General features: G+C 38.3%; 1 protein-coding gene and 1 pseudogene across 14 annotated transcripts in view; both read right to left on the bottom strand.

Moving 5' to 3' along the window:
* Nucleotides 1-27740, bottom strand: part of SDK1 (sidekick cell adhesion molecule 1) — an 895654-nt gene that overhangs the window by 465418 nt on the left and 402496 nt on the right. The window contains exons 2-3 of one of the 14 annotated variants that reach the window (XM_072836838.1): nucleotides 27109-27249; nucleotides 15031-15199 (exon numbers count right to left, since the gene is read on the bottom strand). The exons of 12 other annotated variants lie outside the window; for them this stretch is intronic. The gene's annotated coding sequence lies outside the window, so the exon portion shown is untranslated. The remainder of the gene's footprint in view (nucleotides 1-15030; nucleotides 15200-27108; nucleotides 27250-27740) is intronic. One more of the 14 variants, XM_072836837.1, reaches the window with a different exon arrangement.
* LOC140638826 (dnaJ homolog subfamily A member 1 pseudogene) overlaps nucleotides 1321-27740 on the bottom strand; it is a 51397-nt pseudogene continuing 24977 nt past the window's right edge.

Here is a 27740-nt window from a genome sequence, read left to right as displayed (position 1 = left end):
AAGACAAAATATTTGTAACTGCCTATAGAAAATAGTATTATGGGAGGTTTTTTTCTGCTGACTCATATTCTTCAGCATTTATGTAAGTATGTGTTTTGTATAATTTTACTAATCATGAAAAGGAATAATTAAAACCTATTAAAAGACAGAATCAATTTCCTGTTCTCCCACAAGTGTGTAGTAACCAAGTTCTTCTAGGGAAATACCTATTTAATTTGGGGTGTGAAGCAGCTATACATCACTGTGCCTTAGAAGAGAGCTGTCTTTCAACAACTCTAAGATTACATGCCATAAATATTTTTAGCAACCAGGAAAGTGTGAGTTCTACAGGAAAGTCGCATATTATAGTGACTCTGCCTCTAACGTGTACAGTGCCCAAAGAGTCACCGTGTGCTTGCTTTCTTAGACAAAGTATTTGCATACTAAAAAAGTTTCAGATTTTGATTAATAAGATGATGAAGAGACAGTAGAGCACTGAAAAGCCTATTATTGTAGGGGGTGTGCTTGTACATATGTCTATTAACTTTTCATTTCGTAAAAGTAATGATTTGCAGCAAGGATGCATGTTATTATGAAGAATCCTGCTGTTCTAGTGCACTGTTTCACAAACTTGCCTGATGGTATGAATTACCAAGGACACTTGTAAAAATGTAGATTTCCGAGCCCAACCTCTAGAATCAGAATCTCAAGAGAGAGGGTCTAAAAAATCTGTATTTTTTAAGTTTCCTGGAACACCAATCCCAACAGGATCTGAGTATTTTCCTGAGAGTGTTTTAAAAGCATCTATTGAACCATTCACATTCCCAATTTCCTACTTTCCCCTTTGCAACTATTCCCATCAAATTATGCACATGCTTTCCAGACTAGCATAAGTGCCGATGATAATCAGTGATCTCCAGGTCTGTAGCTGTCATTTCAAATTTCACTACCTGTCAGTCCTCCTTCCATGCATCCTTGCAAAGTCTGCTAGAAGTCAGCTGCTATCCCATTGCCACAACTGGCCACCCACTGGTTCCATCTAATTGAAAGTGCCCACAATATCTACATCCTTTTAGTCACTAATTCCAATCCTAGATTATTTAATAATCAGAAATGTGACAAAAATTTACACTTTCATCATCACATCAGTTCCATCATCACATCAGGTAAAACAAAACAAAACAAAAAACCAAAATACACAACAAAAATCAACAGGATATAACTGGAATGTGACCAAATAGAGAATAGTTAAATAATTTATGGTACATAACTAAAAAGTCATTCAGCAAACCTAAAATATGTTTTTAAAGACTATTTAATAGTATGAAAAATTCTCACTATTTAGTGATCATTTATTTATTTTTTGAGCTTTTATATTTGAGTTTATTCTTCATTTAACTTTTAAAACACTACTATAGTTGAATATTAAAACAAAAATGATAGCAAGTAGTGAGCCATGATTATAGTCCTTCACTCATCCACTACTACATATAAAATGCCAGCAGCAGTGTTATTCACCGGCCCCATTAAGAGGCCCCATTCACTGACCACCACCCCTAGGATGATGTTCATCATCCTCATATGCTTCCCCATTGTACTGGCGCCGTCTCTCCTGATTGGGATCAAAGTCCACCAGTTCTACCTGGTCCATTTCATCAGCCTCTTCTACTTCTTTCCTCTCAGGTAGGAGTTTTTCCAGCAAAGAAAGTTTATCAGGAGAGAGAGCCGTTCTCGGGGAAGTTTACCTTAAATTCGATGATTAGGTGACCCTTCTCATATGGTCTACGATAAATTGGCATGCCTTCATTTAGCACACACTTGATATCCCCATGCTTGACAATCTGACCTGGATGAGAGGTGATGATGTCAAGAGTAGATATTGGCTTTTGAAAGCCACACAGGGCTTCAACCAGCTGTATATCCATACATATGAAAAGATCTTCTCCTCCTCGAGTAAAAACAGCATGGTCCTTCTGATCTAAAACAATGATAATATCTCCTGATTCCAGTCCTGGTTCTTGGTCTCCCTCACCATGGAATGTTATCTTCTGGCCATCTTTCATGCCTTTGTCAATATGCACTTCTAAAATCTTCTTCTCTCGAACTATCTTCCTTCCATTGCAGCTTTTACATCTATCTTAGGACTGATCCGTTCCCCATGGCCCTGGCACTCCATGCACACAGATTGAATTTGCTGAACCATTCCAGGTCCTATCTGATGAATTCTTATTTGCATTCTAGTACCTCGGCAATTGGGACAACATTCGACTGCTCCTTTCTTACCACCTCGGCCTTCACATTTATCGCAAATCACATTCTTTTGCAGAGCTAGTTTTCTTATTGTGCCATTATATAAATCTTCTAAGGTTACTGAGAGCTGATGTACAACATTTTTACCTCTCCGTTCTCTCTGTATCCTGCCTCCTCCTCCAAAACACATATCAAAGAGGTCCATGGGGGAGCCAAAACCACCACCAGCTCCACCTTCTTTAATTGCCTGTTCTCCTCCTTTGTCATATAATTCCCTTTTCTTTGCATCAGAGAGCACTTCATAAGCTTGAGAAATCTGTTTAAACTTCTCTCCTTCATTTGGATTTTTATCAGGGTGGTACTTCAAGGCCAGTTTTCTGTAAACCTTTTTCAATTCCTCCTGGGTGGCATTAGGTTTGACCCCCAAAACATCGTAGTAAGTGGTTTCTTTCACCATTTTCTACAGCCGGTGAGAAGGCTGAAGCCGGTGTGGGGAAGCGGAAAGGAGCGCGTTGCTGGGCGCAGCTTGGGCCGCTGCCGCTCCTCCGCATCTCACCCAGCGTTCTGGAAAGTTCCCTTAGTGATCATTTAAAGGAAATAGCAAAACAATATACAATATGGCCCCAGATGCATGCACATGCACACACAAACAGAAACAAAAAAGGGGAAGAAAATATAACAAAATGTTAACAGCAGTTATTTGGGGTGATCTTAGATTATGTTTTCTTGATATATTCCTATATTTTCTAAATTGTCTATAAGGCCTTGAGCTCACAACCCTAAGTAAGCTAAGAGTTGGTCACTCAATCTAGATGACCCCAGAAAGAATTATTTAAGAAAAAAAAAGTAGTCAGAAATTATTTGGAGTCTCTGAATAGGAATTAAAATTACAATAAAATTTATTTATACAATTGCTTATTTGGCTCCCTCACTCATCCATAAATAAAATTAGAGTAGGAATTATATGCATCTTGCTCATAGCTATACTCTGAGTGCCTGGCACATTCTAGGAAGTGAATAAATATTGATTATGAATAAATGAAAGAAAGGAGGAAAAACAGGAAGGAAAGGTAAGAGGAGGGGAATGAAGGAGCAAGGTCCTGGTGAATCTGACAGACAAGGAGCTTGTCAGTCAACTTCTTCAAGCATCCTTGCTGCCTAGCTGCTGTCTGGCATATAACATATCCTGAACATGTTGTATACATGAATACATAGATAAACTGAGATTTACTTCTTTCAAATGTTTTTCAGCTTTACTGAGGTATAATTGACATTGGAAACTGTAAGGTATTTAAAGTATATATCATAGTGATTAAATATATGTGCACCTCATGAAAGGACTCCCCCATCTAGTTAATTCACACACATGAATTCATTTTACCTGTCAACCTGATGGGGCTAAGAGATGCCCAGACAGCTGTCAAACACTTCTGGATATCTGTCAGGGTGTTTCTGGAAGAGATTAGCATTTGAATCGGTAGCCTGGATGAAGAAGATCTGCCTTCTCCAGTGTGGGTGGGCATCTTCCAATCTGCTGGAGTCAGGGTGAATGCACTCTTTTATCTTGAACAAGGATAGCTGTCTTCTCATGCCCTCAGACATCCATACTCCTGGCTCTCTGGCCTTCAGAACCACAATAGGAACTTATACTACCTGCTTTCCTGGGTCACCAGTTTGCAGATGGGACATCGTGGCACTACTCACCCTCCAAAACTGTGGGAACCAATCCCTCCTAATAAATCTCTTAAATATCTCTATGTATCATATTGGTGGTTTCTCTGGAGAACCCTTACTAATACATCCAATTCCCTCCAACAGCATCCAACACCCTCTATCATCATGCCTCGTCTGTCTTGGCATCTTCATGTTCTCCAGCCCCAAACAACCATTGCTTTTATCACCTCCATATTGTATTTCTCACACAACTGCTATTGACTTCTCCCGTCCTTCCCAAGCCCTGTTTCTTTACGGACACCGTTAAGTACAATGTTCCCACCTGATTTTTCATAGCCTACAAGATGCTATAGATTAGACGTTATATTATCTCAGGGTCCCCTGTACTTTTCCCTCAGTGTTTATCACAATGCAGTGGCATCATTATTTTGTGGTTAGCTGCTTAATGATTGTCTTTTCCACTCTGCTATAAGCAACTCAAGAGCAGGGATCATATGTCATTTGCGTATTGCTGTGTCCCCAGACCTGGCCCAGTGCTTGGCACGAGAGCAAAGCTGGGTTCCAATCTCCAGGGAATAAGCCTGTGGATAAGGTCCAGTGGGAGAAAACAGAGGGAGGCACACCTATGAAAGGGGCAGCCCTAGGATTCTTTCATAGGCCTCTGGCCCTGTTGTTGCTGCTTATCTTTTCATGAAACTTAACCATCATCAAATGAACATATTACTCTACTATTGTTGAATATGTTCTACTTTAGGAGAATGTGCTCAGAGGGTGCCACTCATCTCCTTACATACCTCCTACTCCTCACCCTCTCCTCCCCAAAGCATCCACACAATCACTTATTCATCCAGCTCCTCTCTCCTTCTCAAGGTTAATCTTCTTGCTAAAGCTACACCCCTCCTTTCCCTTTTCCTCTTCCCATCTGTCATGTTTTCCCATCTCTGTCACCCTCATGCATCCTTCCAGCCTGGAAGAGTGGGGAACTCTCCAGTATCTCCTTATTTTCTGCTTCCCTTCAATGCCAAAGTCCTGGAAAAACTGTCTCTGTCTGGAGCACTCACCTCCACCCCACCCACACACTATTATCATTTACTCAGTTTTTTTTCAATAGTTACTATGTGCTAACAATACAGAAGCCAAAACATTCCCAAAAGTTGCAATAAAGCACCTTCCTGCCATTGGTGTCCTCAAGCCCCACACTCCCCTCATGGGCAACCCTGCTAGCAGTATCTTATGTATCTTTGCAGAGAGCAGATGTACACATATATTATTTGTATTCTTTTATTCAAATGGAGGCATTTGTGCATTTTTACCCTTTGATTCTCCAATTTAAATATCTTGGAAGTATCTTACATAAGCATATCCAAAGCTTCTTCATTCTTGTCCCCTTTCTTTATTGAAGTAAAGTTGACATACAATATCCTATTAGTTTAAGATTTGCTTAATTAAGCCAAGAACAAATACTACGAGCACCTATTGCTTTTCTCCTCTAACTTGATGGTGTCCTAAGCACAACTGAAGCCAGATCTCACAGTAATGGATACGCGCTTGTGTTGCTGCTGGACAAGCAAGGTCACAGTGGGAAAATCAATAAGATTGGTTCCCATGGATCATGTCAGATAATAATCTTTTTATTTCTTTCTAAAATATCATACCACCAGAGAACATTTGTCTTCTACTTTTTATTGTGAATACCACTGCCTCCTTATGTAGGTTCCTGAGAAGAGGGTATGCTTTTTCTGAACCATTTCCAACATGTGGTTGTTCCATGGAACTGTTGTTTGTAGATTTCTATAGCTAAAACAGGGAAGTTGCCCATTTTAGTCCAAATTTCAGTCTGTGATTCACCTTACACTTCAGGGAATAGCCTGACATCATTAGACATTAGCCATTTTTATTCTATGGCATTGTTACTCTGCTTTATGATAACCATAAAACTTAAAAATTTGAGCCATTTCTTTCCTTCACAAGTCTGAAATTCAGAAATTTCTAATTGGTTTTCATATACATTTGAATTTATTCATGTTCAAAGGTAATTCTACATATGAAACACTGTTGTAATTGTCTGAAATAAATTGGTGAGCTTCCTGCTGCTAAATAATAAAAAAAAAAAAAATGAGAGACGAGTATCTTTTTTTTTTTTATCTTAAGTTGAAGAAATTTTCTTCCAAATGATTTTCCTTGAAGAAGAAAATTATCTGACAAGGACAAACACATTATATTTGAGTATTTCTGGTGGGTCACAGTCTTGTAAGGAAACATTAGCCCAGTGAATTGCTTGTAAATCCAGGCTAACATATTAGTGTATTTTATTTCTAAAGTGTTTTGAGACCACACATTATGAAAGGTGTTATATAAATGCAAAGTACTACTTTTAAATTAAATTTTCTTGGAACTCAAAAGTCATATGGCTTTTATTAATGTAAAGTTTATCTTGACCTTGCAGCAGAGAGTATAATCAAGTTGAAAAAATATTGGTATAATGTTATAGGGGTTAAAACTAATGTGGAATCTTATAAAGAAGAAATGCTTTCCTACTTTCCAAACAAGATTGACTGTGTGACACTGGCTTGGTGATTTATCTGTAAAAGTTATACCATGATCTCATAATTCAATATTGGTAGGGATGCTCAATGCATGATTTATTGGGTTTCTCTTTATCCTAAATGCCAGCAAAAGAAACAGGCTATCCAATGGGCTTACTTTTTCATTTACTACATGTAAAATGTGAAAGAGAAGCAATATGAGAATTGTAAAAGGATAAACCCTTGCTACTATCACTGAAAATTAACAATAAGCCTCAAGTGAATTATTACAATTTTGGCAAACACAAAGAAAATTCTATTTACTCATGGCCCTCAAAGAAAAAAAAAATTACTGTTATAGCAAAAAAAAAAAAAAAGTCAACATTGTCTGGTGCTTGAGACAGGAGTGTAACATGTCAGTTCACAGTAGATTCATGGTAATCACCACGTGGAGGCTCATCCAACTAGTGCTGGACATAATGTGAGAGCCACGAGGAGCAATGTGGATCGCTTCATTGACAGCCACCAAGCTGTCTATCCCAGCTGACATCCCCTATTTGTTCAAAAGGTTAGATCTGCTCTGGGTTATAAACTGTAAACCTTTCCTAAGAGTGTAATTGTCACTGGGTACTTCTTCAAGGCAATATTCTAAGAAATGGACAGATATATTTATAAGAACATTTAGGAAATATATTTTGTAGCTTAACAGCTCAAATAAAAAACATTCATCCCTACAAAGATGATCAAAACAAGTATTTTTAAACTGAAAATATTTTTGTTTGCAATAGAAACATGGGTTCTGGCTGTCAAAACATTTCTAAATAAAACATGATTTTTGCAAAAGATATTCAATTTGGCAAATATGTGCTTGTATAGAGAGACTCAAAGTACTTTAAAGTTATGGACCCATCAAAAATAAAAATAATATTTCCTATTATTTACTAACTCTATGAAAAGAACTGAGCAAAAGCTTCATATTTATCACTAATTTAATCCTGGTTATTATTAAATGTGTGAAACAGATAAGAAAGCTAAGGCCTGGGGAAGTAATTTGTGCAAAGTTTCATGAACAGTTGAAGAGTGGGACTGCACTGACTCGCAAGCGGTAATAATAACAAAGAAGTTTAAGAGACTTTTGAAAACAGTTCATTTTCTCATAGAATAAATGCCTAGGGGAAAGGAGCCGAGGACTAGAGGTTCCATGATGTCAGTCAACAATTCTGTCCCTTCTATCCATGAAGGGAAGCTAGGAAACCAAGACACAGAATTAGTGTAATTTTTCTAGAGGAAGGCTTGGCCAACATTTTCTATAAATAACCAGACAGTAAAAGTTTCAGGTTTGCAGGCAAATGGTCTCTATCCCAACTACCCGCCTCAGTCCATGTAGCTGGAAATTATCCAAAGATGATGCATGATGTCCACAATAGCCAAACTGTGGAAGGAGCCTCGGTGTCCATCAAAAGATGAATGGATAAAGAAGATGTGGTCTATGTATAAAATGGAATATTACTCAGCCATTAGAAATGGCAAATACCCACCATTTGCTTCAACATGGATGGAACTGGAGAGTATTATGCTCAGTGAAAGAAGTCAATCGGAGAAGGACGAACATTAGATGGTCTCATTCATTTGGGGAATATAAAAAATAGTGAAAGGGAATAAAGGGGAAAGGAGAAAAAATGAGTGGGAAATATCAGGAAGGGAGACAGAACATGAGAGACTCCTAACTCTGGGAAACGAACTAGGGGTGGTGGAAGGGGAGGTGGGCGGGAGGTGGGGGTGACTGGGTGACAGGCACTGAGGGGGGCACTTGATGGGATGAGCACTGGGTGTTATTCTGTATGTTGGCAAATTGAACACCAATGAAAACAAATTTATAAAATAAAAAAATAAACAAAAAACAAGGATGATGTATGAACGAACAGGTGGTGTATTGACAGAAACACAAGGCTGGCAGAAGGCAGGGGTGCCAATTGGCCTCGGCCAGCTGTGCTGACCCGTTGCAGGGCAACCAGGACTTGGCACAGGGGAGAGCAGGTGAAGTAGGTGCACGTGGACAGAACCACGGGCCCACTGGGAAAGCTGACCGGCTGCCGAGCCTGGCACACACCCATCAACAGAGGCAGGACTCACACCTAGACCTGGAAGACTCGGAGCCCATGCTCCCAACCACAACGCTACTCTATCGTCTCACCTCCTACAACTTCAGCTCAGAAGCCACACTCATGAAAGCTGGAAGGTACTCTGCACACTGCTCCAAAACAGGAAGATTTTAAATGAGGAAACTAAGGCCTGGGGAGGACGGGACTTTGTAGAAGTCACAGGGCGAGTCAGAAGTGGAGATGCAACTTGTCTCCTATTTCCCTTGCACCACTGGTCCCTCTCCTGCTTCTCATCAGACGAGAACAGCGGCAGCCCCAGCATTTAAAGAACAGTCAGGAAATGCTGTCTATCCAGCCCCTGCATCATTTCTCATGACACCCTTCAGTATAGACAACTGCAGGTGCTGGATGGGCAGCACTTCCTGACTGCTCTCCACGATTTTAGAAAGGCTTGGATCTGACCTGGGTTCTCCTTCTAGCTCTAGCGCTTCTTGGCTATGTGACCTGGGCCCGAGAACCGAGCGGTATAACCGCAAACCACCAGCCTGGACCGAGCGCCTCCTGCACACTGCACTTCTCTCTGAGATTTTATAAAGGCTTGGAACACTCCAAAGAAACACTCAGACAGCCTCAGGTGCTATAAATAGCAATAATACAATTAACGTGGTGTACACAGCACTCAGAAAGGAGTTAGGAAGTGGCCGCATCATTACCACAGTAAGCACTGATTGTCCTAAAGCTCTTAATGCTCCAGCTGCCCTGAATGTCGTTAAAAATAGTTTCCAGAGTAGTTTCCTTTTGGAAATATTCTAACCTTTGGAGTAAAATCTAACATCTTTGATGAACGTGGCATGGCTCCACTCTCATTCCCTCACTCTGGGCTATTGTGGGCTCTATACTCCGATTATCAATGTGCTGAGCCCAGTTCACAGAAAAAAAGGAAGTGATTCCCATTGTGTTTCCAAAGCAATTTGAAACTAGAAAATTTAATTACGATTTTCCTTTTTTCCATGCATCCTGAGAAGCCATAGAAAGTAGAACCCCATCTCCCTTCTGTCTTTTTCAGGGAGAGACAGTTATCTAGAAAGGCAAAAGTCCTTCCTGTACCTTCTAGAAGGCCAAAGTCCTTCCTGTACCTTCTAGAAAGGCAAAAGTCCTTCCCATACCTCCCTTCCTGCTTCTTCACAAGTGACTTCATACAAGTTAAGTTCAATGCCTACCTTGAGGCTATATCCCAGGAGCATTCCTTCCTTTATCCATTCAATAAACACTTTAAAAAAACTTAACCTTTTTAAGATAAAAGCAGATTCCACTTCAGTGGTAAGGAAGAGTCAGCACACTGCAGATGCAGAGCATCCCCAGCACCTCAAGGACCCCCTGTGATGGCCTTCACAGTTACCAGCACTTCTCCCCACCTCACTGACCCCTGGCAACCTCTAATCTGTCTTCCATCCCGTTAACTTCATCATTTCAATAACGTCATATAAACAGAATTATACAGGATATGGCCTCTGGGGTTGAATTTTTTCATCACCTTAATTCCTGGAAGAATTGTTGCCCCAAGTTGTTCATTCCTTTCTATCGCTGCATTGTAACCTGCAGCTTAATTAACGTTACCAGTCAAGGGACATTGGGTTTTTTTCAATTTTTGGTGATTATGAATAGAAAATGCCATGAATATTCATGTACTGATTTTTATGTGAACATGATTTTTCCATTTTCTGGGGAAAAAATGCCCATACGAAGTTGTGTTTGTTTTAAATGCTGTCATGCTTCAGTTCTGAGGCCCCGACTAGAGGCCAGTCAGTTCCTCTAGAGCAGTGGGTGAGACCACACCCAAACACGTCCCTGATGGGGCTCTCATGTGTTAGGACCACTCTGCACTAGCCCTCATTGCTCTGGGGCCAGGCACCAGCAAATAGGGACAGACTCCAGATCTGGCAGGCCACTGAATTATGCAAATTAGCCAATGCCAAGGTGCCCAGGAAACCTGGATAACCCCACCCTGCTTGACACAGTATCTGCCCTCCACAGCTCCAGCTTGCAATTCCCTGCATGGCTTTCCTGGGTCCTGGCCTTCTCCTGTGGAGTTGTAACTATGACTCTGTCTTTCTACCTGTCCCAGGGTCAGCACATTGTTTCTAGCTATGAATCAAATCTTTAAATCTTATAGAACAATCCAAGAGTGCATTTGATGGGTTGTAATTGCGTTTTTAGGTTTATTTAAAAACAGCCAATTTATTCCCATTAGTTGCTGTACCATTTTATCTTTCTGCCAGCAAGGTATGTGAGTGATGATAGTAGGTTTCAGATTTTTTCTTTTATTTCTTGATGCTTTTTATCAATTTAAGGAAGTTCCCCCTTCATTCCTAGTTTGCTGGGAGTCATCACCAGGAACAAATGCTGAAATTTGTCAAAAGTTTTTTCCTGCATAAATTGATTCAATCATGTGTTTTCTCTTTTAGACTGTTGACATAATGGGTTACATGAATTGACTTTCAATGTTGAATCAGCCTTTGATAGATAACTGAAGTAAATCCTACTTAGGATATGTAATTTGTTTTCTACGTTGCTGAAACTGATTTAATAGTATTTCTTAAAGATTTTTATGAGTAAGGGTGTGGGAAATATTGGTCTACAGATTTTACTTTTTTTTTAAACTGCCTTTATCTGGTTTGGGTATCAAGGTCATATTATTCTCATAAATTGGAAAGTATTTTCTCCTCTCCATTTCTTTGGATGTGAAATTGTCATTCTTTAAAAGGTTCATAAAACTGGGTTATCTTCTCTGGCAACTCACTTCAAATGTGATGACACTGGAAACTGGAGGGAAATCCCCCTTTCAGGCAGTTTTTCATGGCAAATTCAATTTCTTTATTGGTTATGAGACTATACAGGTTCTCCATTTCATCTTGGTTGAGTTTCTGTGGTTTTTCCTTCTTGCGGAGTAGTCTGTGTCACCTAGGTGATCAAATGTATATGTGCAGAGTTCTTCATATTATTCCTCTCATTTTTTGCAGGGACTATTGTGATTCCCCTTTCATTTCTCATATTGGTAATTTGGTATATTTTCTTTCTTCATTATCAGTCTTGCTGTGGGTTTGTCCACTGTACTGATCTCTTCAAAGAATGAGCTTTTTTTTTTGGTCTTTTTCAGATTTTTATACAAATTCTAGTTAGTTAATATATAATGTAATATCTGTTTCAGGAATAGAATTCAGTGATTCATTATTTACATACAACACCCAGTGTTCATCACAAGTGCCCTAATACTCATTACCCATCTAGCCCATCACCCACCCACTTTCCTCCATCAACCCTCATTTTGTTCTCTATTGTTAAGAATCTCTTATGCCTTGCTTTCCATTCTTTTTTTTCCCCTTCCCTTATGTTCATCTGTTTTGTTTTTTAAATTCCACATGCAAAAAAAAAAAAAAAAAATTCCACATGCAAGTGAAAACATTTGTCTTTTTCTGGTGTATTTTACTTAAATACACACTAGCTCCATCCAAATTGTTGCAAAAGGCAAGATTTCATTCTTTTTTTTTTTAAGATTTTATTTCTTTATTCATGAGAGACAGAGAGAGAGAGAGAGAGAGAGAGAGAGAGGCAGAGACATAGGCAGAGGGAGAAGCAGGCTCCACGCAAGGAGCCCGATGTAGGACTTGATCCTGGGACTCCAGGATCACGCCCTGGGCCGAAGGCAGGCACCAAACCGCTGAGCGACCCAGGGATCCCCCAGATTTCATTCTTTTTGTTGGCTGAGTAATATACATTCCATTGTATATATACACATCTTTATTCATCAGTTGATGGACGCTTGGACTCTTTCCATAGTTTGGTGATTGTTGGTAATGCTGCATTAAATATCAGGATGGAGGTATCCCTTTGAATCTGTATTTTCATATTGTTTGGGTAAATGCCTAGCAGTGCAACTGGAACCAGCTTCCTTTAATATCAATTTTTCCACCATTTTTGTTTTCAGTTTCATTGGTTTCTGCCATGACCTTTATCATTCCCCTCCATTTCCTTTGGGTCTATTTTGTTCTTCTTTACCTAGTTCCTTGAGGTTTATTTAACTGCCTTTATCTGGTTTATTGAGACTCTTCCTTTTTGTAATGTACGCACTTCAGGCTATAAATTTTCCTCTCAGCCCTGTTTTAGCAGCATCACAAAAATTCTGACATTTTGTATTTTATTATCATTCACTATTCTGCATTTTTTAAAAAAAGTTCCTTTGGTTTTTTTTTTTTGATTCAAAGACAATTTTTAGAAGTGTGTTAATTTCCCCAGGTTTGGGGGATTTTCCTGTTGTCTGTTATTGACTTTTGATTCCACCATGGTCAAAGAATATTTCTGTATGATTTCAATCCTTTTCATTTTTTGAGGTTTGTTTTATGGCCCAGGATAATGTTTATCCTTGTGAATGTCCCATGTATACTTGAAAAATCCATTTACTTTGTTTTTTGTTGGGTGTTTTATATATGTTAATTAAGTTCTGTTGTTTGGTAATTTTGTTCTCCATCACAGCTGATTTTCATTGGCATGTTTATATCATTTACATTTACTATAATTATTGATATGTTAGGGTTTAAATTTGCTATTATTTGTTTTCTGTTTAATCTGATTGCTACTCTATTTCTCTTTTCTTATCTCCCTGTAGGTTATGTAAACATTTTTTGGAATAGATAGTGATTTCTTTCTAGTGTTTTTCAGTACCTTGCTTTGTATAGTTTTCCTAGTGGCTGACGTAGGTATTACAATATACATATATAACATCACTCCAAGTGAAGTTTAAAAACCTTACTTTCACTAAGATCTCTTTACTTCCTCTACTTTTTTAAGGTAATTAATATTTCCTCTACATTTACTAGGCACCATATCAGATGTTGTTATAAGTTTTGCTTCAACCATCCAATAACGATTTAAGAAATTCAAGGAAAATAGAATAGTCTGATACAATCTACCTCTATTTTTATGCAATGTTCTTCTTTCCTTTCTGAGGTTCCATGTTTTCTCCTTTTATCATATTTTTTCTGTTTAGAAAATTTCCTCTAGCTATTTCTTAAGGATAAGTTTGCTAACAACAAATTCCCTTAGTTTTTCATCACCTGAGTAATGTCTTGATTTCCCTTTCATTCCTCAAAGATATTGTCACAAAATATAAAATTTGCTATCGACAGTTCTTCTCTTTCAGTATTTGAAAAATGTTCTGCCACTTTCTTCTAGCACTCACGGTTTCAGATGACTGTTGTCATTAGAACTCGTGTTCCCCTAAAAGGAATATGTCATTTCACTCTGACTCCAAGACTTCTCCTTTTCTTTGGTAGTCAGAAGTTTAATTATAATATGTCTTGGTGTGAATTTCTTTGCATTTATCTGATTTGGGGTTGCTCAACTTCTTAAATTTATAGGTTTATGTTTTTTGCCCAATTTGGGATGTTTTCAGAAGTTATGTCTTCAAATACTATTCAGCTCAACCCTCCTTTTCCTCTCCCATGGTGGGTCTTGATGATATGAATGTTAATTCTTGTTATTGTCCCACAGAACTTATGGATCTCTTCCTCCCCACCCCACCCCCAGTGTATCTTTTCTCTGTTGCTCAGATTGGGTAGATTCTTGCTCTATCCTCAAGTTCACTGATTCAACCCTCTATCACCTCTCCTCTGCTACTGAGCCCAAAGAGTGAGGGCTTTTTTGGTTATTCTCAGTTCTTTAATTTCCATTTGGTTCTTTTTTGTTATACTTCTTTGCTGAGCTTTTCTATTTTTTCTTTTCTATGAAGAAAATTAATAATTATTTTTGGGAGTACTTTTATGATTAGCTGCTTTAAAATCTTTTCCAGATAGGGGGGCCTCTGTGGCTCAGTTGTTTAAACATCTGAATCTTGATTTTAGCTCAAGTCATGATCTCATGGTTGTGAAATCAAGCCCTGTGTTAGGCTTCATGCTGGGTATGGAGCCTGCTTAAGATTCTCTCTCTCCCTGTCCCCCTCCCCTCCCCCTTTTCTAAACTATAAAACAAAATAGAAATAAAATCTTTTCTAAGTAATGCCAACATCTGATTTCTTTCTGTATTAGTGTGTTTACTGGCTTTTCTTGTAAAAATTGCGATTTTCCTGGTTCTTGGTATGATAAATCATCTTCGTTTATAGCCTAAACATTTCAAATAAAATATAATAAGACTTGTAATCTATGTAATCTCCTTTTTGCAGGCACAACCTTGGTTATTATGTAGCATAAGGGCCATATGGGTGTGTATGTATAGCTTTGCACCAGGCTCCGCCAATATTACCCTAGCAAAAGGGGGGTAGAGACTCCAACTACCTCATTGCCTCTGAGAGAGAGTAAAGATCAGCTCTGCTATGAGCCCCACAACCACCAGGAAGAGGGAGAAAAAGGCTGACTGCTTTGTTGCTGTACAGTGGAGCTAAAGCTCCTGCTCCACTGGGCCCAGCTGAAACAAGTGTGGGGTATAAGGCCTAACGGTAATTAGCTCACCTCTCATCAGCTCCTTTGGTCTCTTTGCTGTTGTGTTGGGGTGATGCTCAGCTGTTGTAGAGCCCAATGTGAGGGAATCAGAGCATGAACTATTTTCACTGGGCAGAAGATGGAGGATCAGTTCCATGCTCAGTCCTGCCAACACCACTCAATGGGCAGGTCAGAGTACCTGTTTTGATAGAGTGGAATAGGGGCAGAACACTGACTTTCACATGATGAGGCAGTGGGGGAAGGAGGGAGCTTTTTTCCCATTCCTTAGCTAGAGTAGCACAGATCTTATCAAGAGAAAACTCTTTTGGTAGGCCACCCCTTTCCTAGACCTTAGGCTAGAAGCAATAGGCTTTTCTTGGAGCTTTCATGAGTGTGTTGCTGGTTCAGTCAGAGTATCTGCAGCTCTTTGTTCAGGATACATGGGTAGTAGTAAGAAAACTGGGGAAACTTGCCAACACCTTGATCCTTAAATGCCAAAGTTCCCAGGCATGCCTCTTCTTTCTGCCTTTTACAAGACATCCTATGTTTGTCTGCTGTGGTGTATCCAGGGAATTTTAATCATAAGAGGTGGATATGGGAGCACTGGGGCAACTCCACCTTGGCAGAACCTGAAGTCAATAAATAATTTCTGAATGCCTGTTATATGCCAGGCACAGATGAGTTTCTTGTCCTCATGAAGCTAACTAAATCTTAAAAGATTACACAAAAAATAATGGTAATAATCTGTGATGAGTGCTCTCCTAGGGCATGCCAAAACCTACCTGCTCTCCATAGAAATCTTTTTACTTCTTCCAGTCTGAAATTGTTTTTTAACAGAGCTTAAAGGCATATATCTCTTAAAAGTAAAAGGCATATACAATCATTCATTTATTAAACAAGCACAGAGAATGTGTAGGGTCCTGTTATAGATATTGGGAAAGCATTAGAGAATAAAATAAAAAGCCTTACACGGACGTGGCTTACTTCTATTGGAAGAAACAGGCAAATGCAATAAACATAATTCATAAGAAGTCTGAAATCTACATTCATTCAATCAATTCACTCAATGTCAATGTCTTACCAGGTAATACCTTGCCTGAAAATCACTCCCAGTAATATCTGGTATTTAATTTATAAATCCAGATGTCTTATTTCAGATCCTTCTGTTTTGAGAGAGGAGAGAGGAGAGAGGCTGAGTGTAATGGGTGGCATTGTGGAGCTGATGTGGGAAAAGAATTCTCAACAAAGAAAAGAGAGAACACAGGAAGCGATGCTGAAGGCAGACATCCCTGTGTGTGGAGGGTCAGAGCTTTCACTGCAGCAGACAAATGAATGCTGACCCTAGACAGTCCAGCGCATACATGTGCCTCGGTGGGAGGACTGCCATCAGCTCTGTTCCAAATCTCAGGACACTGTGCATGATTTATGACAGCTTCATTATGAAGCAGCTTTTCCCCCTCTGGAAATGTTAATTTATGAATCACGAAAACTGCCACTTTCATCAATGAGCAGCAGCTGTGGCATTGCTGAAAAAGTATTCGAATCATAAGACAAGGTTTGTGTTTTAGCTCTGTTGTTTAGTAAAACTTGGGGTAAGATCCTTGTTTCCTGGTGACTAAGTTATCTCATCTGTAAAGTGAGTATAATCATATCTATGCTGCCTATCATCTCCCAGAGTTGTAAGGAAAGGTAAGACACTTTTTGTAAATTTTAATGTCTATTTTTAGCATCAAAATTTTCATCTGGTGATCTGACATGTAGATCCTTTAAAATTCTATTAACCAAACAATTGCTTTAACTGATATAAGGCTTTTTAGAGTTCTTCTTAGCTCATTCAGTGATTGTCACTGGCTATTACTAGTAATGATGCTATTAACGTTGGTGTGCATGTTTTTGTATGGTCCTAGTTCTTCACTTCTCTGGAATAAGTGCCAGAAGTGTGATCACTGGGTCATACAATAAGTGTATTGATATTACTGATAAAATGATTATAAATCCTTCAAAAGATGTGTGGCTTGCCCATACTTCCTCCCAGTCTACGGTTTCTTGCTTCAACCTCTTCACAGCATCTGTTACACCGCAAAAGTTTTCAGTTTTGATGAACCCCAATTTATTTACTTTTCTCATTTACGAATCATGTTTTTGGTGCCATGTCTAAAAAATCTTCACTAACTCCTAGGTCCTGAAGATTTTCTCCTATGCTTTTTCTAAAGACTTTTCACAGGCTTACATGTTATACTTACATCTAAAGTGCACTGATTTTTTTTTGTTTTATTTTGCATAAGGTATGAGTTTTAGATTGAGGTTCATGATTTTTGCCTGCTGATGCTCAGTTTCTCCAGCACCATATGCTGAAAAGATTATTTTTCCTCTGCTCAATTGCTTTAAGCTTGTAGTAAAATAAACATAAAATTTGTCATTTTAACCATTTTAGTGTACTATTTAATAGCACTGAGTATATTCACAAAGTTGTACAACCATCACTATTTCTACATATTTTTCAACATCACAAATGGAAACTCTGTGCCCATTGAACAAGCCTCCCAATCCTCTCCTCTCTCAGCCCTGGTAACTTACATTCTACTTTGTCTCCATGAATTTGCCTGTTCTAGATAACTGCTATAATTGGAAGTATACAACACTTGTCTTTTTGTGCTTGTCTTTTTTCACTTAGCATGCTGTCAAGGTTCACCCATGTTGTAGCATTTTTCAACAGTTCATTCCCTTTTATGGTTGAATAATTCCCCAATGTATAGATCACATTTTCTTCATTATTCAGCCACTGATGGACACTTGAGTTGTTTCTACTTTAGCTATTATGAATAACACGGCTATGAATAAGTGTGCAAATATCTGTTTAAGTCTCTGCTATCAATTCTTTGGGGTACATACCTAGGAGTAAAACTGCTGGACCATGTAGTAATTTTATTTAATATTGTGAGGAACCACCAAACTTTTCCACACTACCTTCACTATTTTACATTCTCATCAGCAATACACAAAGGCTCCAATTTCTCCACATCTTCACCAAAATTTATTTCCTGATTTTTTTTTAAAGTAATAGCTGTCCTAATATTCGATAAAGGAGGAAAGACTATCCATTGGAAGAAAGACAGTCTTTTCAATAAATGGTGCTGGGAAAATTGGACATCCACATGCAGAAGAATGAAACTAGACCACTCTCTTTCACCATACACAAAGATAAACTCAAAATGGATGAAAGATCTAAATGTGAGACAAGATTCCATCAAAATCCTAGAGAAGAACACAGGCAACACCCTTTTTGAACTCGGCCATAGTAACTTCTTGCAAGATACATCCACGAAGGCAAAAGAAACAAAAGCAAAAATGAACTATTGGGACTTCATCAAGATAAGAAGCTTTTGCACAGCAAAGGATACAGTCAACAAAACTCAAAGACAACCTACAGAATGGGAGAAGATATTTGCAAATGACATATCAGATAAAGGGCTAGTTTCCAAGATCTATAAAGAACTTATCAAACTCAACACCAAAGAAACAAACAATCCAATCATGAAATGGGCAAAAGACATGAACAGAAATCTCACAGAGGAAGACATAGACATGGCCAACATGCACATGAGAAAATGCTCAGCATCACTTGCCATCAGGGAAATACAAATCAAAACCACAATGAGATACCACCTCACACCAGTGAGAATGGGGAAAATTAACAAGGCAGGAAACAACAAACGTTGGAGAGGATGCGGAGAAAAGGGAACCCTCATACACTGTTGGTGGGAATGTGAACTGGTGCAGCCACTCTGGAAAACTGTGTGGAGGTTCCTCAAACAGTTAAAAATAGACCTGCCCTACGACCCAGCAATTGCACTGTTGGGGATTTACCCCAAAGATACAAATGCAATGAAACGCCGGGACACTGCACCCCGATGTTTATAGCAGCAATGGCCACGATAGCCAAGCTGTGGAAGGAGCCTCGGTGTCCAACGAAAGATGAATGGATAAAGAAGATGTGGTTTATGTATACAATGGAATATTACTCAGCTATTAGAAATGACAAATACCCACCATTTGCTTCAACGTGGATGGAACTGGAGGGTATCATGCTGAGTGAAGTAAGCCAGTCGGAGAAGGACAAACATCATATGTTCTCATTCATTTGGGGAATATAAATAATAGTGAAAGGGAATATAAGGGAAGGGGGAAGAAATGTGTGGGAAATATCAGAAAGGGAGACAGAACGTAAAGACTGCTAACTCTGGGAAACGAACTAGGGGTGGTGGAAGGGGAGGAGGGCGGGGGGTGGGAGTGAATGGGTGACGGGCACTGGGGGTTATTCTGTATGTTAGTAAATTGAACACCAATAAAAAATAAATAAAAAAAAATAAAAAAAAATAAAAAAAAATAAAGTAATAGCTGTCCTAATAGGTGTTAAGTGGGTATCTCTTTGTGGTTTTGATTTGCATTTCCCAGATGACTAATGATGCTGAGCATCTTTTAATAAGCCTTTGGCCATTTGTGCATCTTCTCTGGGTAAGTATCTATTCAAATATTTTACCTATTTTTTAATTGGGTTGGGTTTTTTTATGACTGAGTTGTAGGAGTTTTAAAAAATACATATATTCTGGATATTAATCCCTTAGCAGATTTGAATTTGATGTATCTATTAGATTTCCAAATGGAGATATTTCATAGGCATGATAAAATTTATAGCAATAACTCGCAAACTGTGGCCTGTGGGACCCAATCCATCCCAGGTCTGTTTTTTGGTATGTTCCAAGCTCAGGGGCCTGAAGTCACTGTACCTATATCCATAGAAGTCAAAAGGGATTCCAAAAGCTCCCTATGCTCTACCATTCACATTTTTGGCCAATTATCTGGCTTTTCACAAAAGTGTTAATCCAAGTATGCCCTTTATCCAGTGTGGCTGAAGCCAGCTTCTGTTGGCTAACATGTGCCAATTTTATGCTTTTCTATCTAAATCCATATGAAATGACGCCATGCTGGTAGTTGAAATCTGCATTGGTGGGAATGTTTACACCATGGAAACTGGAAAATGCTACCAATTAGGACTTTTCCTTACTAAAACACAGTTATTCAACATTTAACAGCAAGCACATCACAGCCTTTATTCCTGTTGATGGGTAAAATCCCAGAATCTCTCGTTTCCTAGACATCTCTGTACCTCTCCTGCTTTACTATGTCCCTCACTGGTCCCATATGCCTTAACCACTCTCAGCTCACCTATAGGACTCACAGTTGAAGCCAAACCAAAGCCTCTGTCTGGTCGGTCCACCTCTCCTCTGAACGTCTGCTTCTTCATCTTGCTCCACTTGGAATCTGATTCTCCCCTGTTGACCCTCTAACCCTGTAGCCCTCTCTAGACTTCCCATAGCCTCATACACTGGGCTTAGAGCTAAGGCAGTTTTGGCCATTTGTGCATCTTTTTTGGATAAGTGTCTATTCAAATATTTTACCCATTTTTAATTTTTTTTATGACTGAGTATATCTTAGCTTCTCCACTCTGTCCAGTCCACTCTACCTTCTTCTTCCTTACCTGCCTCCATCTCAAAACCTCATGTGATCTGACTTTATTTCCCACTATCCCTTCATCTTCTAGTCAACGTCTGACGCTGTCTCTCTCTTATTTTTTATGATCTATCTCTTGACTCACAATTTCCACAGGCACATTGATAGTCCTTCAATCCACATATGATTAGTCTGTGCTGTCCCTAGATATTTCCTCATTCTCTTTTTGCCTGAACAGATTTCCAAACTTCTAAAGTCCTTAAAAACTCTATGAACAAAGAAATCTCTCTGTTATCACCTATTAAAACTCTTGAAATAATCCCTTATTCTCTACAAAATTATATATGAGCTTTAATGAGGTAAGAACTTTGTTCTTATTTCTAAGAATGATTTATAATCATTTTATCAATAACATCAATATTCAAGAGGTACTTAGTACTGAATTTTATAATTCTCAAATGAAATCAATATTTGAGACATATTTTCCTACACATAGGTGAAAACTATTGTTAGCCATATAATGAAGTGACCATGCCAGTAACCAAATACACAACACAGCAGGAATACAGTCATGAAGAGAAGTTCATGTTGATGATGGACCTTTTATCTTCTCACAGTAAGACAAAACTGCTTAATGCTTTAGGAAAGCATAACATTCAAAATAACATAAGACAGAAATAAATGAAGATGACTATACCAAGGCATCTCACAATGGTTCTGGATCAATTCACATGGCAACATGCCAGCAGGACTGAGGTCTGCCAATATTTTGACATTTTAAAATACTGATTATAAGTTATTAGGAGCTTTAAGATTATCACAGGAACTAGTAAACAAGGAGAAAGGATAGGATACTGAAAAGAAGAATCCGTTAACAAAAACCATATGACTCAGGGGAGAAGACTCTTCCAGAAGGCTAATGCTTTCATTTTATCTTTCTTCTCTATTGACACTGTCCAGCTCTCAGACATTTCCATCCAATGAATGATACGATTGATCATGAAGAGGTCCCAGAGGATTTATTATTGCAATGCTTCATTCTAGTTTCACACTTCCATTCTATCAAATGTAGTCAATATCCTGTCTGTAGGATGAAAGTATTGCAGATAAAAATCAATTCCCTTTGGAACTCATTTTCTGAGAAGCTTGGTGTATCACTGAAATTTAGGAACCACTGCCTTTCAAACTGGTCAAATGCTACAAAAAGGTATCTTAGTACTGTAGGAATTTATTTACTACCAGCTTGAGCTATACCATAGCCAAAAGAAGTAAAAGAAAAAGTTTATCCTCTAAAAATTATAGGAAAAAAGGAAAAAGAAATCACTTAGAAACCCTAAAAAGTATATTGAAAGACGTACCTAGAAAAAAATTAAATAGTTTTGAAAATTAGAGCTTTTATGACCAACTTATTGCAGGTAGTCCAAGGTAGGTACTCAGCTAGGGTCTGTTGGGGCCCGAGTGTGTCCCTGCACACTCAGAACTCTCTCAAGTTCTCTCAGTCCTTCATATCATCTCCTCATGGAGTCAATTCTAGAGTCCATGGATGAGATTACTTCTGGACCTTTCTGAGCACTGCTTTCCAGTGCATCTTTTTCTTATCCATATGTCCTCTCTCTCTTGATGATGCCTCAGTTTTTGTCTTAAGAATTCTCAGCAGAAGGGTAAATTTAGATAAGTTTAGTTTTTCATATTGGCCTACATCCAATAAGGCCAAGAAACAGGAAGGTACTTCAAGGTGTTTAGGATAGGGTGGAGTACATGAATAGCTTGCCATTGTAGAATAATGCATGGTACACATTCAAGATCATCCAGCACTATGGAAACAGGACTGGTGTGGAAGCCATTTGAGGGGATATTTCCATTCTCACTGGAAGTCATAGGCCTCCTGTTTATAATTCTTGCCCCTCAATCCTACAGTCCTTCAATTTACACAGTCACTGCACCATGACCCACCATTCCTCAGAGTTACCAAGAAAATTTCTTAAAGACCTCAGGAAATTTTATAACCCAAAGCACTGTTAAGCCCTCCCAGAAGCCCAAAGTGACTTCAGAGTAGCCATTTCTCAGTTTCCAAGTCTTCCTGCTTTTAGCTATAAGCAACTGTTAAGTATGCATTTATCAGTTGGAAAGGGAACAGTCAGTTTTAGCAGATTTCCTCACATTATTAAATATAAACAACAAGCAAGCAAACAAACAAAAACCTTCCTAACCTCACAGACATGTTGTGAGACCCAATTAAATTAGAAAAAAAAAAAACCTTATAAAAATGGTTTCAAGATTTCCCACTAGTGTTATAGATTTCATTTCCTGCTTTTACTTTCTACTTAATTTCATTATAAAACTCAATAAAAATGCTTTCGATTTTTCAGGACACTCTCTCCTCAAGGATTATTTTTTCTGAATGACAACAGCAGCAGCAACAACAAAAAGTATCTTTAACTGGCTACCTACCTAGAGAAAGACAAACTTATTTTAAATAATTTTAACTTGGATTTTTTTTACCATATTAGCTCAGTTTTCAACTTGTTACCAGGTATGGCAATGATCATATAATTATACAGACTATATATTCTTCTCCTATATATTGAGAAAAAAAGGGATAAATATCATAGTTTACATATTAAAAGTCCATAATAAGAAAAGGGATAACAACCAGGGCTACATTCACTAGGTAATATATGGATATTAGTCTATTTTATGGGGGAACTAAATTGATTCCATGTATTTCTTAGAATTCATGATTCTAAATATTAGAAAACAGGTTAGAGATTTCTTTGATGTGCCTATATTCGTAATGTAGAGTCAAAGGAGCTTTAGAGAACATTAAGTCCAATTTTGTCATTTTTCAGGTAAAAGACCAACGCCCAGAGAGGGGACGTGACTTGCCATTTAATGGGAGAAATAGAACAAAGGCCACATCAGATTCCTAGAAGATTGTTTCTTCTAAGAATACTTAGGGAGCACTAACTGCAAACAAGATCAATGCTGCAGAATCAGTGATGATGCCACACAGTCCAGTCCTCATCCTCAGACAGCTTACATCCTAATGGGAGAAACAAACTTCAAGTAATGAGTTATACCAAGACCTGTTAATAACTACTGCAAAGAAAGATGCAGGGATGTGTGTTATGAGAACAAATAATAGGGCACCTGACTTGCTGGAACTGGGAAAGTTCCCTAGAAAAAGTCACTTTTGAACTGAGTATGGAAGAGCGACCATATAATTTACTGCATAAACCTGCAGTAAAGGGAATACCCTAAAAAGACATGAACTGGCTCTGTCCTGGGCAAAAAGGTCCTCCTGGAGCAGAAGGATAAGTCCATATTAACCAGATGAAATAATGGGAGTATTCTGGGCAGAGGGAAGAACACATATGAATTCCTGAGTCATGAAGAACATGGTTCATTCAAGGAAATAAGCTAACATCTACTGGAGGCTTACTAAATGTCAGGCACTATGCTACCACTTTACACATTTCATCACATTTAATTCACACACACTCCTACAAAGTAGACACTAATAATTCCATTTCAAAGAAGAGAACCCTGATACATAGAAGATCAAGAATTTGTCCAAGATCATAGCCAGAGTAAGAAAAACAAAACAAAACAAAACAAAACAAAAAAACCTAAGATTCAAATTCAGGCAGTCTGACCCTAAACACTATAAATCTGACCATTATACAAAGTGGCTTGGCTGTCTCTGAAGAGACAGAGATGAAGCAAAGAAATCAGGCCACATGAAGAAGTAAGGAACCATATTAGGCCTTGTAGGTTACATTAGGGATTTGGTTACTCATTCAAGATACTAATGGATTTTAAGCAAGGGACTGGTACCATATTCACATTAACAAATTATTCTGTTCAAAACATGAAGAAAGGATTAAAAAACAAAAGCAAAAACAGGGAAACAAGTTATAACAGTCAGGCAGAAATTTATGAGAGATAAAACAGTTTAGCTAGAGATGGTGACAGAGGTGGACACAGAGATGTGAGTGAGTTTGTGGGATATTAAGTGGTACAATAAAAAGAACCTGGTGATTGGCCAGATATAGTAGTGGAGAAAAAGAAGTATCAAGGATAATTCCCTGGTTCTGCCTTGAACAATTGTTGGGTGGTTATCTACTTGAAGAAAGGATTACTAGATGAGAGGCAGGATCTTTGTGAAGTAAAGCAGGACAGAGGGAGAGCAGGGTCTTTTTTCTTTTTACTTTTTTTTCATTTGTTTTTTCAATGTGCCTTTGAAAAAGATCTAGGAAAATGCCACAAAGAAGGTATTGAATATAGAGGTTTGAAGGTCAAAGGAGTAGCTTGGGATGGATAAATAAGTTTGCAAGTCATCTGCAAATACTACAGTTGGTAGGTGAACTATGGACTTATGTGAGATTACCTAAGAAAAGAAAATAAGGTGGGAGGTAAAGAAGTCCTAGGACCAACTACTAAAAAAATCCAATATTTAGAGGAAAGTGACCTGGCAAAAGAATCCAATAGACAGGAAAAGCAAATAGGACTGTGGTTTTATGGAGGTCAGAAAAAGAGTGTGTCAAGAAGGAGGAAATGAACCAAATGGTCAAGTAAGTCAGCTAAGTTTAAGTGGGGTAAGAACAGAAAAATGATCCCATTTTAGTGGGAGCAGAAGTATAATGTCATGAGTTGATGTGAGAAAAGGAGGTGAAGAGATACTATAGAGCCTGCTCATGTTCTAAATATTCTAATAAAGAATCCTATAATGTCATATGTCAAATATACCTCAAAAAACTTAATTTTTTTAAAAAGGGATTCTGTAAGTCCAGAGTCAATAAGTATTTATGTCATTTCATTAAACAAAAAGAGAATTTTGACAAACCTTTACTACCTCTGCTCCTACATTTCCATTTTATTATGAGATTTTAGTTCCAAATTTTTAAGTATAAAAGATCAACATTCAATTAGACTAACCAATACATTTTACCATTTTGTTTTTCATTATCATTCCTTATATTCTACTTTTTTTCCTGATTTATTTTTTTCTTATATCCTTTTTAAATTCTTTCAAAGAGGTTTGGCAGATGGTAAACTTTTTTAAAGATTTTATTTATTTATGCATGAGAGAGAGGCAGAGACATGGACATAGGAAGAGGCAGGCTCCTCACAGAGAGCCTGATGCAGGACTCGATTCCAGGATGAGGATCAAGCCCTGAGCTAAGGCAGATGCTCAACCACTGAGCCGCCCAGGTGTCCCCGGATGGTAAACTTCTTGAGGCATTATCTGGCATATTTTAATTCCCAAATGGGTCTCAACAATATTTCCTACATGACATGCTCATCCAGATCCTTGCTACTCCCTCATAAACAATGAAGTCTTTTCTCTTGAACCTGGGCAGGCCTATATGACTATCTCAACCAATAGCATATTGGTGAAAATAACACTATGTGACTTGCAAAGGCAGTCATAAAAGGCAATACAGTTTATAGCTCTTCCTCTTGGATGCTTGCCTTTGGAATCTAGCTATCATGCTCTGAAAGAGCCTAGGCCAGATGAAGAGGTCTATGTGGAAATGAATTGAAGCCTTTGGTCCTCAACCCTGCATGAACTACCCATGCAGAGTCAATACCAACTTGCTGGCACAAGAGGAGTTATCTTGGAGAAGTCAGCTGCCATTAGCTGAGCTATCTCAGCATGTGGAGCAAAGATAAGCCTTTCTACTCCTACTCAAATTGCAGATTTGTGTAAAAAATTTTGTTTTGTTTTGTTTTGTTTTAAGCTACTAAACTTCAGGGTGGTTTATTAAGCTACAATAGCTAATAAGGGCACATTGCAGGTCTTAAAATGCTATTAACACCCCTCTCCCTTGCAGGCAAAAGATAATTTGGCTAGGTATAGAACACTAGGTTTCTGCCACTGAAAACTTTGAAATTTCTTATAAGTTTACACAATTACCTTGAGACCCACCAGGGGGTCCAGGAACTTAACTCTGTGAAATAAAAACTGTTTGCACATGGGAAGCCCAGGTGGCTCAGAGGTTTACTGCTGCCTTCAGCCCAGGGGGCAATCCTGGAGACCCAGGATTGAGTCCCATGTCAGGCTCCCCGCATGGAGCCTGCTTCTCCCTCTGCCTATGTCTCTGCCTCTCTCTCTCTCTCTCTCTGTGATGACTATCATAAATAAATAAAATTAAAAAAAAATAAAACATCGAGAAAATATTCTAATATAAAGCAAAGTCTCTGCCTCTCTCTCTCTCTCTGTGTGTCTCTCATTAATAAATAAATAAAATATTTTTAAAAAACTGTTTATACAAAAGCCTATTTATGAATGTTTATAGTAACTTTATTGTAATTGCCCAACTGGAAATATCCCAAATATTTCAACTGGTGAGGCAAATAACACATTTAGATACATACACAGAGTAAAATACTCCTAAGGAATAACAAGGCACAAATTACAGGCATACCCTAGAAATACTGTAGGTTCAGTTCCAGACCATGCAATAAAGTTAATATTGCAATAGAGTAAGCCAATTAATTTTTTGGTTTTCCCAGTGCAAATGGGAAACGAAAAGTTATGTTTACCCTATATTGTAGTTGATTAAATGTGCAATAGAATTTTGTCTTACATACCTTGATTAAAAAATACTTTATTGCAGAAAAGCACTAACCACCATCTGAGTTGTAATCTTTTTGCTGATAGAAGGTGTTGCCTTAATGTTGATGTCTTCTGTTGTTGGCAGTGGCTACAGGTTTGGGCGACTGTGGCAAGTTCTTAAAATAAGACAATACTGAGGTTTACCACATGAATTAATTAATTCTTTTCATGAAGGATTTCTCTGTAGCATGTGATGCTGTCTGATAGTATTTCACCCTCAGAAGAACTTTCAAACTTGGAGTCAATCCTCTTAAAACTTGTCACTGCTTTATCGACTAGGCTTATATAATATCCTAAATCCTTTGCTGTCATTTCAACAATCTTCATAGCATTTTCCCTAGGAGTAGATGCCATCTCAAGAAATCACTTTCTTTGCTCATTCATAAGAAGCAACCTCTTATCCATTAGTTCCTGAAATTGCAACAATTTAGTAACATCTTCAGGGTTCCACTTCTAATTTTAGTTCTCTTGCTATTTTCACCACATCTGCAGTCTCAGGGAATAGAAAGGCCCAAGGGCAGAAGAGAGATGGAGGAAATAGCCAGTTGGTAGTCAAAGCACACTCAACATTTGTTGATTAAGTTTGCCATCTTATATGGGCACAGCT

Source organism: Canis lupus, chromosome 8 (assembly GCF_048164855.1).
Source record: "Canis lupus baileyi chromosome 8, mCanLup2.hap1, whole genome shotgun sequence".
In the NCBI taxonomy this organism is placed as follows: Eukaryota; Metazoa; Chordata; class Mammalia; order Carnivora; family Canidae; genus Canis; species Canis lupus.
This window is presented reverse-complemented; position numbering and strand designations above follow the sequence as displayed.